The following is a 15,987-nucleotide window of genomic DNA, read 5'->3' as shown; positions in this document are numbered from 1 at the left end:
AACTCATCCTCGCCTCGTTGCCTTAGTGAAACTGGGCTGCTGCTCGCAGTAGGCACAGCGCCATGCACATACCCGAGTACGAGCGTGTTGCAGGCGTAGTGCTTATGTGTGTGTGTCACAACAGGGCGTGGGGGCCGACCTCAGGCACTGGGAGTATCAAACGCACCCCTGCTCTGGGATTTCAAACCTCAGGTGTTCGGAGCATGATTTGCCTTTCAGGTTGGCACTGTACTGCAATTGCCACAGAAACGTTTGCTCCTTGAGCTCAGCGAGAGAAATGGTGCTGCTCTTTCACCGGAGACGCCAGGCCTACTGCGCCCGGTGACAGGAGGCAATTCTATGGTTTCCTTGAGGGAGGTGCCGTTTGGATTCCTCGATTAAGTTAGGATTTATCTCGCGGGCTGCTGTGAAGAGTCAACCTTCCGTAAAGTTCAGGTCATCGCCGTGGGGCCAGTCCGACGGCAGGCAAGGCGACGGCGATGGAGCTTTGGCTAGAGGCCTCGGCCGAACGACAGTGGTGCTGGTCGCCTGCCCGCTAGAGCCGCAGCCTCCGGGAGACCAATGTCCCGCGCAAGGTTGTAGCCCGTAGGCGGACGCGAGCGGGGGCGGTTCCCCTCGCGACGGTCCCAGGGCGGTGCCGGGGGCGGGCCCGAGCGTGAGGGGTGGGAAGCGGAGCCAATAAGAACCGGGCTTTGCCGAGCCGGGCGGGGCCGCTGCCGGGGCGGGGCGGGCGTTCGGCGGAGCCTGCGGGGGCGGGCCGGCGCCGACCCGAGTGGGACCTCGGAGAACTGGCGCGCCCGCGGAGAGCACGGGAGGCTCGCAGCCCGGCCACAGAGGCGGCGTCGAGGCCCGGAGCAGGTAGGAGCCGGGCGGGGCGGGACGGGGTCTCAAGCAGGGGCTTCGGCCCCTCGCGACGGGGGGCGTCTCCGGCTGGGCTTCGGGAGCGGGGCTGCGGGGTGCCGGGCGCCGTCCGGTGGCCGTGCAGGCGCGGGCTGGCGGAGGTGTCGGCCTCGGCCGGGCTGTCTTGGCACGTCCCCGGCCTCGAGGGACGCCCGGGGGGTCCCGCCCGCCGACGCCGGCCTTTGGGAGTCCCGCTGTCGGCCCCGGCGGTTGTGGCGGAGTCAGGCTGAGGGAGTCTTCGCCGTCACCTCGGGCGCCGGGACCGTCGTCCGGGCGGCGCTCGGTCGTCCTGGGGAGGAGAGGCAGCGCCCGCGTGCGCGGCTTTCGCTGCGATCAGCCACGGAGTTTGAACGTCGACAGGCTGAGACGATGGACTTCTTAAAAATTGTGCTTTTTTCTTTTTTGATTCTTAACAGAATCTGACAAGCACAATACTGAAAGTCGTTCAGTAGGATTCTGATTTTAAGATCTGACAGTGGAACATCTAAGAGCTTTTGAGTAACTAGTGTAGCAGAAGATGATTAGATTATGAGTCAGGGGCTGGAGTCTCGGCCAGGACCCACATACCAGATGCAATACCTCGGTCAAATGGGCTTTTCTGGGCCTCCGTTTCCTTAGCTGTAAAACTGGGATGCTCATGCCTCGGGGTATTCTGAGGGTCAAATGAGATGAGTGAGAGTATTCTACAAATGTTGGGTATTGTTATCTGACTGTGCACCAGCAGCATGCATATTCTGTGCCAGGCACATAGTAGGCACTCTGTAAACCTTTACCCTGAAGTTAGTAATTCACCCAGTGTTTTAGATAAAGTCCTAAATCTCTCTTTACTGTGTAAATAAATTGTTTAAGCTCTTTTCCCATAAAATTACCATTATTTGAAGTGTGGTCTATTTTTAACTGATTAATAAATTTTTCTAGAATAGCACATATTATCTATACACTGTTACTGAATAACCATAAAGTTTGGTCACAGTCGAATAATCTGCTTGTTTGCTTTAGGTAGGTAGTTGTAGTTTAAGTTACCTGGTTAAGTAAGCTGGGAGTGTTGCTTCAAATCAAGAGTTCGTTTGCTTTTTTAAGATTTAAGTCCTCCAAAACAAAATTAATATATAGCTGTATATTTTTTTACAGCCTTTACTATAGACATTTGCATTCTTTTCTATGGGTGTGTGAGTGTGTGAAGGGTTTTTGGGGGAGACTGAAAATAAAAAAGGGAACAGCAGTTTGTAACCAGCACACTTTTACTGAGGATTCTTGTAGGCGTGTTCTGAAGTAGTTTCCCAGGCAGAAACCAGGAAATGTAGTAATTGTGTCTCTTGGCCTTTCATTAGTTTTTTTGTGTTGAATGTGGCAGTAGATTTTTTTTTTTTTAATGCAGATATAAAGGAAGAATATTAATTTTTCTGTTGTGACAATAGGCACTTTTTTTAAGCCGGAAATTACACTTTAAATGATCTGTAGTGAGTCTTGTGTTATAGGCAAGAATTTTAGACCACTGGATACCAAGATCAGCTTAAATGGAGGGGTAGAGGGGAAGTTCCTAGTGAATCTAAGTTTTATGCTGCTTTAAAAGTTTTGCATGTTTCAGCAGTTCAGTGGAAGATGAGTGTTTTGAAACTAGTTTAAAATACCAATTTTAAACCTGTACTCTGTACATAGATTTTGCTGATTTATACTTTGTTGATCTTAGAGATCTGAAGTCTTCCATTCACATTATTTATGGAGCACCTATTATGGTCCAAGGGACAGTTTTAGCATTTACATTGTATTGATGTGTGGGCTGGATAGAACTCCTTCCTAGGAGACATATTCTGGCAAGTGGGCTAAAATAAGTACAGAGAAAGGTGTTTTTAAATGCTGATGATAACAACAACATCAACCAACATTTACTAGGACCTACTCTGAGCCAGGCAATGTTGTAAATTCGTGACATACATTAGTTTATTTCATCCTTACAACAGTATCATAAGGAGTGTTATTATTATGATCTTTTCATTGAGAGACATACAGAGGTTGAGTTATTTGCCCCTATCAGACAGCTTAGGTAGCAAAGTTAGGATTCAGACTGCAGTTGGCTCCAGAAATCCTGATCTTAACCTCTGCAGTATACTGAGTTTCAGATTCTGTCAGATACAAATGAAATCCAGTGGGTGTTTAAGAGAGAATTCTGTGAAGAACTTCTTCAATAAGAAGGAAAGAGAGAGAGAGAAGGAAACTGGTATTGCAAGATGTAGATGAAGGCAGGTCCAAGCTACAATTTAATTATACTTTGTATGTGAGAGCATTTTTTTTCCTGGTGAATAACGTGGGATTCTTTTTGTTTCTAAGCTCTCAGTCATTACAATTATGGCATTCTCTTAATAATATAAAAGGTAATTATTTTTCAATAAGAAGTTTGAAGTGTCTGTTCTCAGACCATAAGTTAAATGTTAAATTCAAGGAAAGAAAATGCTTCCCTGCCTTCAAGAAGCTTATAACCAGACATGTAAATAAGTGCCTACAATTCAGTGTGATGAGTTATAACAGAGATATAGAGTTTACTGGAAACATTAACAAGGGAAAATAATTCTGTATGTGGGAAGGAGAAGGATTAGAGAGGAAACTGTATTCGAATTTGGCTTTAAAGGATGAATGGGAGTTTGCTGAGTTGGAAAAGGGAACAAAAGATATGTATAAAAATCAGGAATATTGTGTGAAAGTATATGGTATGTTTGAGGAATATGTTGTAGTCTGTTGTCACTAAAGGTCAGAGTGTATAGAGATGAGTGGGCTAAAGGGGATGGTACCTAGAAATAAGCTGAAAAAAGAAAATTGCAGAGCTTGGTTGTTGATCACGTTAGGATCACTGAAATTGCTAGATGTTAGGTAAGCATGGGGTTTCAGTGCCTCTCATTTGGAATAATGAAGATTTGTTCAGTTTGGCAAAATCTTTCACTATAGAATGTGGTGTTAAAGGTAGTTTTAATACTTTGACGTATAGGATATATTGTAAAACAACATACAGATTTGGGTAAGCAAAAAGTTATGACTCAGAAAAAGAGAAAAAAGTCTGCTGGTGCCAGGTAGTGAAGAACCTGTGAATCATGCTAAGGACTTTGGACTTGATTCTAAAGACAGGATTTTAAGTAATTAGGAAAGATAACATGGTGGTGGTATGGTGTAGAGGCTGGATTGGAGAGAGAGAGGCAAAAGAGAGAGAGAGAAGTTAGAAGGCTACTGCTATTGAAATAGTCTAGATAAAAGAAGATAAGGGCCTGGAGTAGGAAAATAGTAAAGGACATGAAGAGGATAGGACAGATGATGAAGGTGCAGAATTTGGAGGGCCTAAAACTTGGTTGGCTTTGAAGGTGAACAAAAATAAATGACTTAGTTTCTTAATTTGGAAAACTGTGGGTAGAGGAACTTACTTTGTTTTTTAATGTGAGAGGAAGATCATTGTTTCAGTTTTGAACACGTTGAGTGCGAAGTGTCTATGGAGCATTCCAGTGGAGATGTCGAGAGGATCCAGAGCACGAAGGGAGGCTGAGATTGGTGATTCAGATTTCAGAGTTAGCCAGTAAGTGGTAATTGAAGCTCTAAGAGCAAATGAAATTGCTCAGGGAGAGCATATGGAATTAGAAGAGAAGAGTTGGTGGTGTGAGTGTTGTCGATTTCATTCCAACTCCTAGTGATCCTGTGTACAGCAGAGTGGAACCCTCCCCGGTCTTTTTGCACCATCCTCTCACCTTCTGGCGCTATTATCAGACCATGGGCTGCTGCTATTCGTAGGGTTTTCATGGCCAATTTTTTCAGAAGTGGGTGGCCAGGTCCTTTTTCCTACTCTGTCTTAGACTGGAAGCTCCGCTGAAACCTATGCACCCTGGGTGACCCTGCTAGCCCTGCTGGTATTTGAAATACTGGTGGCAGAGCTTTCAGCATCACAGGAATACACAACCACCACAGTATGACAACTGGCAGGCCGGTAGTGTGGTTGCCTGACCTGGAAATGAACCCCAGACTGTGGTGGTGAGAGTTCTGAATCTTAACCAGTAGACCACCAGAAGAGAAGGCGGCCAAGGATAAATGATTTGCTTTGTACAAGTGGAAGGGATTACTTATTTATTTATGCTAATTTTGTCTTATAAATTGTAATTATAAAGCAATAAAATAGGTTTTAATTGGAGGTTAAACAACTTTTACATCCAGATGAATCCTGTTCTTTTAAAATTTCATTTGGAGTCACTCATTTATTCCCTAAGTGTATTGCGCAAACTGTTATTGGAGTTCCTCTTTGTAAAAACAGTTTATAGCAAATTCACAGCCACTCAAGAAAGTAGATCTTCTAGCTTCATTATAGAATTCTTTTTCCTCCTCTGTACTTCCTATTTCCATGCATATATAGCCTTTTTAACTTGAATCAAAGCTATGAAAGCACATGACTAGCCCCCTCACTTGATTGTTGCCCTTGGAAGTCAGAGATAGTGCTTTAAAAAAAAAAAAAGTTTTCCTTCCATAAATTTAAATTGTTAATGAATGTTTGCTGGTTGATTCATCCTGATAACCAGTCTTTTTCAGTCTTGGCTCCAAATTGCTTAGCTGTTTCCAAAATTCATACTCATCTTCAAAGAATGAAGGTTTGCCACCACTAAGGAGACTCAAAAGAATGTATTGTGGCTTTGAAAGCATTTTCAAAGAGGAGTTTCAAATATATTTTTCTAATTTGCAGTATGAGAGTAGTGTATGGTCTTCTAAGGCAGGGAGTGGCAAACTTTTTCTGTAAAGTGCTAGATAGTAAATATTTTAAACTTTGCGGGCCATAAATCTCTGTCACAGCTAGCCAGTTCTGCCAAAAAAAGAGCCATAAACAGTACTTAAATGAATGAACATAGGCTGTGTTCTAATTAAGGTTTATTTATGGACACTGAAATTTGAATTTCTAATGATTTTCACGTTATGAAATATAATGCTGCTTTGATTATTTTTAAAACCGTTTAGAAATGTAAAAACCATTCTTTGCTCGGAGGCCATTCAGAAACAGGTGGTGGGCTGCCTTTGGCCCACACATAAACCATAGTCTCCTCATCCTGTCCTAAGGGATGTTCTTTGAAGTACTTGGATTTTTAAGTTTAATTAAAAAAAAAAAAAGTTCTTCCAAGTTATGCCTTCTGCTTCTCAATTCTAGTACATTTCTTAAAACATCTGAAAAATTTTTATTCATCCTCTATTTCTCATATACACTAAGTGAGAAAATATTCCCTTTGTTGGTTTGGAACCTGAGATGCAGAGAAATAGATTAACATGTACAATGTCAGAATCAAAAATATGTTTGAAAATATTTTTCAATATTCAGTACTTTTTACTGAACCAGTAAAACAGCAATCTTTTTGCCTCAAAGTGGGGACATGAAAGCTGGGTGAAATAAAAGACCAAAACTTGAAGGACTGTCCTGCACTGGTTCCTGGAGGTTTGGACAGGCTGGAATCTTTTGTCTGTTTCCTCTCTGATTTGAATGAATTATTTGTATCATAAGGAAAAGAAAACATGCGCTTTTCTTTACTTCATGGGCATTATAGCATGTTATAAGATTGAAAGATTAAGTAAATAATGGTGAGATAAGAGAAGAAAATTTAAAGGACTTCCTTTTTCACGTCTAGCTGTCCCAGATGTTTCACTTCCACCTCCTATTTTTGAGGAGGAAATTTAAGAAATTTTTTTCCTTTTAAATCTTAGATTCCTCGTTAGCAGCCTGAAAATAGAATTTTTAGCATTCAGTTCAGGCAGTACTAGTCCATTCATATTAAAGGTTATTATTTATGCTCCATTTTTTTAAGTTAGATTTCTGACTTTAATGGTTTTCGTAACAGTGATAAATGTTTACAACAGAGGACATGAAAGACATAAAATTTCCTTCAGAGTTTAAATTTATAGAAATGGCATTTTTGTGGAGTTTTTTGTGTAGATGTTAAAATTTAGGACAGATGGGGGGGTGTGTGTGATTCTTGCTGCTACTTAGACGAAAAAAGACGTGCTTTTTTCCCATTGGAGTTAAAAAAACAAAAAGCTCCAGCTGTCTAGGATATTTTTGCCTTGGTTACTTAGCAATATGAAGCATAATTTTGTGCTTCAGTATTTATTTGTATTCTTTGATACTCTGATTAAATAAGAGTCTATTAAGGCTAATAATAGGGCCTGCTGGGAGGAAATGACACAGCCTGCTCTACAACAATATTTGCTGCAAATCCCCTTTTCCATGGTCCCTACTTAAACTGTAAAGGGTAACATGGAACAAAAGAGGAACATTATGTGAATTACAGTCATGGTCAGTTTGACCATGATCATATGCAATGGTTATCATTGCGCAGTTAACTTATCTTAGCATAATTCAAGATCGAGCAAAATGTAGCAGAATTTTATCTGCCGTTGGTAGAAATAGTGAGATGCTATCTAACCAAGTTTTATTTTTGAACTTTAAATGCATTCTTCAATTGTGATATTTTTAAGAGTTCAATGATAATTGTAATTTAAAAGCAAACTAGATCAAATTTGCCCTTAAAATTTATTGTTTAATTATTAGGAGAAGAAAGCATGAAGTAATAAACACAATAGTCACATCTAGTCAATAGCTATATCTGGAAGTATAAAAATATTGAGGAAATGGTGAATTGAGAAAAAGTATAAGACTGTTAATGAAGATTATTTAAAATGTGGTTTATTAAATATGCAAAATCTGACTAAAATGAGCTCTGTGTATTTGTATTGATGTTGCAAATGAAAGTTAAAAATCTGGATTTTCAATAAGTCTTTTTCAAATATTTTCAAAGAAAGAAAAAAATATGAAATTATCTCAATTTCCTTTTAATTCAAAGACATTCCTGAGAAAGCTTCATTGTTGTTGTATTTAGTTGCATATCAGTCGCATAAGAGAAAAATGGCTACGTATCTCTTGAAAAAAGTATTCATCTAGAGTGCATGGATGTTATATTTATGGTTTTTGATGGTAAATCAGCTGAAAATTAAAAATTGCACTCCTTAGTGATGACATACCTCTATTCTGTGCCATTATGGGGCATTTCAACAGTGCTTATAAGATGACTGTGGTCTGGTACAGATTTTATAGTCCAAATTGATGGGATCACTGGTATTATAAGTTGCAAATATGTTTGTCAAATATGATAGCAAAGTGGTGCCAGCCTGGTGGCACAGTGGTTAAGTTCGCCTGCTCCGCTTCAGCTGCCCAGGGTTCACTGGTTTGGAACCCAGGCACGGACCTATGCACCACTTATCAAGCCATGCTGTGGCAGGTGTCCTACATATAAAATAGTCGAAGATGGGCACGGATGTTAGGTCAGAGCCAGTCTTCCTCAGCAAAAAGAGGAGGATTGGTAGCAGGTGTTAGCTCAGAGCTAATCTTCCTCATTAAAAAAAAAAAGAAAAATATGATAGGAAGATAATCAATAAGGAGGATTTGCTTGTGTTGTTTAAATTTAACCACAACTGTATGAGCATGTTCACAGAATTTTAAAAGTGAATTGTTGATTCTCGTAGGTTAAACCGGGGAAAAACTTATAAATAATTATATGTAATGGAATAGCAAATATGATTAGAAAACATAGAAGAGTTATTTTAAACATTGTTTGAAGCTGCTGGTAATAGTGCCTTTTTTCCCCAGAGTCTCACACTTATGTTTCATTATTTCCTGAAAGCACCCTTCCAACACACAAGGACAGGGAAGGAGAGGGGGAGAGCGAGCGATAGACATGCAGACATACAGGCAATAGTCCAAGCTTTACAACTGTCAGTATAGGCATCGTCCTCCTTTCTTCTGAGTGTCCAGGGCAGCATACTAGTGTCGTTGAAGCTTTCCCTCCAGCAGGAACAGTAGGCTGGGCATGAGTGAGCACACTGCCCAGCGGGTCATTGCTGGGCTCTCTTTCTGTCCCATTTGGTCTAAGGGCTTAGAGTGCTGTTTGGAATTACTGTTTTATACATTGCAAAGCTTTGGTATGCATAGAAAGCCCTCTGAATCTTATGGATATACTGAAAAACATTGAAAGTTGTTAATTATATTAAAGGAGGCTTGCTGAGTAGCCAGGTTTTTAAAATATTTTATTCAGAGCTAATTGTACCTATTTACCATGTCACAGCAGTGTTTGATAGTTGTTAGATAAAAGGAGCTAAGCAGATTGTGTGAATCTAAAATTTTTCTAGTTGAAAGGCATTCTCATTTGGCAGGTATTTTCCAATATTTTGGAATAACAAAATTTGCATATTTAAATGATATTTTTAGCAATTTAGTGAACTAAATTTGAAGCTGCATGTCTAAGGGTTCCAAAAGACATTGTTATGGCAAGTAAGACTTTTGCTCCAGCCACTATGTCTTTCAAATGTTGCTACATCTGGAAGAGAGCATTATCAATGAAGAAAATTTGAACAAAATAAAATGTAGAGATATGTAAAATCTCATTTCTCTGTCTCCAAACTTTTAATTATTATTTTCCTGAAATGAATTTGAAACATTAAAGAAAAACCTTTGGCTAAAAGATCCATTTGCCCTGCAACAATAATTGAGTTTCTTGTGTATTCTAAGAAGAAAATGAATTCTTGCAGCTTAGTTCTTTATTTACTCTGACGTAAATTACATGGCATTGCTTATCATCATTTTGTATTAAGGCCAAAGAATTTCCATTGCTAAGTAGAAAGAATGTAGTACTGTTTTTACTATTCACAACAACTTATTGTTTCAACTAGGATTTTCAACCCTGACCCAATTTAAAGCAAAAGAATACAAGATTGTATAGTGAACGAGATAAGTACATGGCACTGTCCTTGTGTTTTCCAGACTGGAATTAATTTATGAACCGGAAAGGTCACCCATTGCATTATGTTGAATCTTTTCTGATATTAATTTTTATATTATTAATTTTGGAATTTTAAATGTATTTAAATAATGATAAAATAATATTTTATGTTAACTTTGTGATTTACTTTATCATATGTAGTGAGGGAAATTATTGTTTTGTGAAACTTTGGTTTCAGTTATGTGTGTGTGTATTATGATATCACATGTATTTCTTACCATAAGTTTTGGTCAAAAGAGCTCATGAAACACTGGCCTGTAGTGTGAAAGAAAGAGGATTTGATTCAATAGGCAATCCTTCTCTCCCACTAAGCTGGCTCAAGACCTTTAGGGATTGTGTGTGTGTACTCTATAAAATCATACCAACATACACTTCTGCTGTTACCTCCCTAAGTTGATCCCTCTTTGATTTTCCATTGCTCCCCAGCAAAATGATTGTTCAGTCTATCTCCTCCCCTATTGATATTGTGTGTCCTATTTTCCTTATGTTTATTGCTTCCCTGAGGCCCAGTTTCTACCCACAAACACACCTCCTTCACCTAGTGCCCTAGACTTCAGTTTTGCCCTCATCATCTCACCAGGTTCCTTGGCTCCACTCATCTTCCATTATGCACAAGAAGCAAGGCATTCCTTCCAGCTGGAGATAATAACTACTTTTCACATCCTTGGCCCCAGTTTACTGTGTTTACTGTTGTGCTCAGTTCTAGAAGGGAGATGAAGAATCATTTAGGCTAGACCCTCTATGAATCAAGCTATCCAACTTCAATTGAGTGTCCTCTCATTAATCTATTAACTAGTCAGCTTGTTGTTGAATAGCTCGTAAAGATTTTAGCCTCAAGTAGCTAGGCTTTATCTCTAAATCGTAACATGGTTATTTTTATTTTTGTAGATTAAGGTTATATGGTATGAGCAAGCTTAACTGATCAGGTCTGGTCTTCATTATACATGTATCTTCTCATCTTGCTTCCACTTGCAACAAGAACTACCATCCTTCTCAGACTCCTAAGACCTCTTTCTTCCATGAGACTTAACTTCTCCTCCCTCTCCCACATATTTATTATATCCTTCATTATTTTTTTTGCTGCAGTTTTAAAAAATGTATACATTTCCCCCACCTTTAAATACTGTATTTGAAGTTGCTTCCCCCTTGTTTTTATAAATGTTGTATTCATACTTGCTCCATCTCCTCACTCATTTTCTCTCTAAACTTTAGCTGTTATCTGTCCTCACCATCCTTTTGACACCATTTATTTAATGCCCCATTTCGAAATACAAGGACCCTTTCTCATCCTTATTTTCCCACCTATATGATGCTGATCCGCCTCTTTCTTTTCTCTTTAGGACGTTTTCCTCCCATGATATCTGTGATCCACATTGTCCTGATTCCATTACCTCTCATTAGGCTCTTTTCTGCTCTTTATCTGATTTCCTTTTTTCTCATCTGTAGTCCCTAATAATGATTAATGTTTCAAAGGTCTAGTCCCTAACTCTCTGCTTTTTAAAAATTTCCTGCTTAGGGAAGCTGTGTATTCTTGTTTCTTTTTTCTCCACAATGCCTATTTTAAACCTTCTCTACTCTCCTTAAAGGTGTACATCAGTGTGCAGCTTCTAAACCTGCAAATGTTCCTGCATCCTTATCTTTCTTTCCTCCTTACCTTATGTTCCAATGGAAGCTGTCCCTCTTCCTGTCAAATGCTAATCCCTACAGCTCCAGTTGGATGCACATGCCCTCTCTTCCCTTTTGGGGTTTTCTCTCTACTGACTCCTCTCCACCAGTGTTAAACAAGCTTAGTTCTTTTCTATCTTAAAAAAAAAGAAAAGCTTTCCTGGACCCCCTGTTTCTGGCCAGCTGCCACTCTACTGTCCCCTTGCCTGCCTGCGTAAACTCTTTGAAGGGATTGTCTACAGTTGCTGTTTCCATTCTTTTTTTCCATCCACATCTCAGTTCACTGTGATCTCCCTTTAGCCTCCTTATGCCTCTGAACCTGTTCTTGCCCAGGTCCTAATGACCAATAGATTCTCAAGTCTTTACCTTATTTGATCTTTTGATAGTTCATCTGTCACTATGGACCATTCTTTTCTGTTTGAAAGATTCTCTTCTCTTAGCTTCCATGATTCCACATACTCTTGATATTTTCTCTCATCTTTTATAACTTAAATTACCATCTATGATAGAAGAGGACTGACCCAGAATGTCCTAGAACTGACCTCATTTGGATTAGTAATGTTTTTGGAGTTTATAAAGCTTAATTCCAACAGAGCATGATGACCTATAAAAGTCATTTTAAAAATAAAGTATGATTATATAGTAACAAAGGATGTGTGGTATGGTATGGTAAGAAATAAATGAGTTTGTCAAGTTTTCATGGAAACCACAGTGAGATGCCACTACGTACCAGAATGGCTAAAATTAAAAAGAGTAACAATCTAAGTGGTGGTGAGCCTGAGGAGTGACTAGAACTCATATATTGCTGGTGAGAGTGTAAATTGGTACAACCTCTTTTGAGAGCTTTTTGGCAGTGTCTGTTAAACATATGTCTACTTCTATAAGCCAGGATTCTACTCCTACATAATACCCAAGAGAAATAAGTGATTATGTATATCAACAACACATACAAGAATGTTTATAGCTGTTTTCTTCATAATAACCAAAACATGGAAACAATCCACATATCTATCAACAGGACAATGGATAAATAAATGTTGGTGTTTCCATTAGATGGAATAATACTCAGCAATAAAAAAGAAAAAAACACTACTGCTGTATACAACATAAGTGAATCTTACAGTATACAACAACATAAGTGAATCTTACAGCTATTATTTTGCACAAAAGAAACTGTGCACAAAAGACTACATCCTGTATGATTTTGTTTAAATGAAGTTCAACAACAGGCAAAACTAATCCATGGATAGAAGTCAGAATGGTGATTCCCTCTGAGGGGATGGTTATTGACTGGGAAGGGACATGAGGAACCTTCTGTACTGGGTAGTGGTTACACAATTGTATTCATATGTAAAAGTTCTTTGAGCTATACACTTAGGATTAGTGGACTTTATGTGCTTTATGTATATTATACTAAAAAAGGGGAAAATATACAAATCTCGGAAAACTCTTGGTACATAATAAATACTTCATAAATATTTGTTGCTGTTCTATTTGTCATGTTCTTTTGGTCGATGCCTTCTCATCTGTCAGATCTCATTTAATAATAAACTGCCTTTATATATAAATGTATAATTTTCTAATGCAACGCAGAATATGTAGTGAAAGGTAAATAGATTGCTTTCAAATTAATGGCTCTGCCACTTAACCGTTTGACTCTGCACCTCTGTTTTCTGTCTGCAAACGAGGATAATAATATCTGCCTGTGGCAGAGATTTTTTGCCTACTCTAATATCCATTCTCCTAAGTTAACAGAACTCAATTTTTTATCTGGGCACATTGCAGGATAAAAAGGTGAAAGATTTTATTTCCTAGCCTTTCATGTATCTAGTACATGTGACTAAGTCCTGGTCAGTGAGCTATAAGCAGAAGTGTTATGTGGAACTTCCAGGAATGCTGCTTAAATAGAGCTGCCTTTTTTCCTTTCTGCTACCTGGAATGCGGATATAATAGCTGGAGCTCCAACAGCTAGTCTGAACTACAAAGTGATCATGAAGATAAAGCCATGTGTTGTGAATGGTGTAGCAGAAATACTGGAGCCTGAGGACCTGATGACACCTTAGGCTGCCTGCTCTTTCCTTTTTTTTTTTGAGTGGCGGAGAAATAAACATCTGTTTGTTTAACAAACATTTGTTAAGCTGCTGCTATTTTCAACTGTTAAGTTGTCTTTACCCAAACTTAATCCTAATTGATATACCACCCCAAAGAGGTGCTATGAGAATTAATTGAGATAATGTGATTGAAGTGACTGGCACACAATAGGTATTTAATATAGCTTACCTACTGTTACTGCTGTTTTAATGCCACAATGCCTGGTATGAAGTAGGTGCTCAGAAAGTATTTGATGAATCTTTTAAAAAGTAAGTTATCTTTTTATGAAACAAATGCTGTACAACTTATGTTTATTTTTAAAAATTAGAAAATAAGGTAAACCGAAAGAGAATTTAATCATAGTTCTGTCACCCAGAGATAATCACTGTTAACTTCTTGGTTTATATCCATATTCATTTTTAAATTCTGTTTATTCATACAGATTTTTTAATTAACTTATGCTGCACAATCTTTTATAACATTCTTTTACTTAATAGATCTTGAACATGTTATAACTTAATATTTCAGTGTATGGATTTACCGTAATAGTTAATAGTCCCCTATTGGAAATTCAAGTTATTTTCAATCTACAATATTCTAAATCTACTCTTGTGTATATATATATCTTTGTGAATTTGTCCAGTTATTTCCTTAGGGCAAATTATTGGAAGTGATGTTTCTGCATTATCATGTGTGTTAATTTTTTTAAAAAAAACATTTGTTAGGGTTTATTTAATATAGAAAAATATGAAGAATACAATTTAAAAGACCCATTATGCCACCATCCAGATGGATCCTGTTTTAACATTAAAAAAATAAAAATGGATAACCCTGGTGAAAAAAAAAGTTCAAGCGTTGTAAAAAGTTATAAAATGAAGAGTAAATAACTTCCTCCTCTACCCCCAGGTCCTTCTCACTGGTCCCATTGTGGACAATTTCTTGTCTCCAGCATAATTCAATAAGATAAGTCCATAAAATTCAATCTTATAAGACATTGAGTCATGTTTTACAAGGATAATTTTAAAAGACAGTCTGATTGTATAAAAAATACCAACATGAAGATGATGAAAATTCTACTGACACAACTGACCATATACTGAACTGAGAAAGTCCAATGAGCATAAGATGATCATTTCCCAACCATCCCCTGTCTCCGCTTTGAGGAAGATAAGAAATCTAACCCCTTCATCCCATTTCAGAAGAGAGGGCTGGACAACGGATAGGAGTCAGTTGTGTAATTCAAATAACTGCAAGGTGTGTATATGTATGTGGGTGGGTATATAGATAGATATATGTATATCCTTTTTAAAAGGTCTATAGAAAAGGAATCATATTAGAGAAATTGTTTTTCCGCGTGCTTTTCCCCTACTTTTATTTTGGACATCTTTCCATATTTGCTCACAGATCTCTATCTCATTCTTCTTAATACTTGCATAGTGTTCAGTCAGGTGCTCTGTTTGATTGAGCAGTTTGTGAGTTACACATAGGCATCCAGTTGAGGGGCTAAAATCCAGCCCGAGGTCCACTTGTCAATACTCTGTGCTGGTCTGCCCTGGCTCATTATCTTGCTTTGGCTCTGACAGACCGCACCAGGCCACCCATCAGCCTGGCTACCCACTCATTCTGCTCAAGCACTAAAATCTCACGTGGGGCTACCCCTCTGTGGGACCTTCCTCTCTACCCTATGTGGGCTCTGGCAGTTCTCCTGCACGGATGGTCTCCTTACTCCTCTTGCTCTTACGCTCTCATGTTCTGATGCTCTGATACCCTGCTCTGGTCTGTTGTAGCTCCTTAGCATCAGGTGTAGATGCCTGTCTTACTCTCTTCTAGCGAATGGCTTTAGGGCCAGATTGTTTAGGAAGAGGAGGGAAGAGCTGGTCATAATTTTTGATCTTAGTAATAACTTTGATTGCTTCTAAGTGATATTGTTGGGCCTGAGGGTTAATATATTCCAGACCTAATACTTCATGTGTTTTAAACGGTGATTTGAAGGATAGGATAGGAGATAATGTTTAATAACTATGTGAATGCAGTTTTACTTTTTTTTGCTTTTATATTGTCAAGTGATAATATACATTATATTATGCAATGAATATATAATTTTGGGAAGTGATTTGAAAACTTGACAAATCTGTCTTCTTGCTTTTTAGCTTTAGAATAAGATAAGAAGTTACATTGTACAATGGATATGAATGTGGTTTTAGGAGAGCCTGTTATATCTATAGTTTTTAAATCCTTGAAAAGCCCATCTTTTTATATAATACTAAAAAAAACAGGATACAATTACATATACACTGTATTTGCGACTATATAAAAATATGCTTATGAAAAAAGACAGAGAGGAAATATACCAAAATATACCACTGATTATGCTGGAGGTGGTAGGCTTGTAGGTATTTTCTTTATTTCCAAAATTTCTAAAAAGTTAGTAGTATTACTTTGTCTTTTAAAACTTTTAAAAACTGCTTTTTGTTAGTTTCTGGAAACTTTTTTC

The 15,987-nt window shown here is 38.4% G+C and overlaps 1 protein-coding gene across 5 annotated transcripts in view; it reads left to right on the top strand.

Moving 5' to 3' along the window:
• The first annotated feature begins 706 nt into the window (after positions 1–706).
• Positions 707–15,987, top strand: part of DENND2C (DENN domain containing 2C) — a 72,824-nt gene continuing 57,543 nt past the window's right edge. For 2 of the 5 annotated variants that reach the window (XM_014848228.3, XM_014848227.3), the window contains exon 1: positions 707–858. The gene's annotated coding sequence lies outside the window, so the exon portion shown is untranslated. The remainder of the gene's footprint in view (positions 859–15,987) is intronic. The other 3 variants (XM_070487072.1, XM_044748965.2, XM_070487073.1) reach the window with 2 other exon arrangements.

This window comes from Equus asinus, chromosome 16, assembly GCF_041296235.1.
Source record: "Equus asinus isolate D_3611 breed Donkey chromosome 16, EquAss-T2T_v2, whole genome shotgun sequence".
Classification (NCBI taxonomy): Eukaryota; Metazoa; Chordata; class Mammalia; order Perissodactyla; family Equidae; genus Equus; species Equus asinus.
This window is presented reverse-complemented; position numbering and strand designations above follow the sequence as displayed.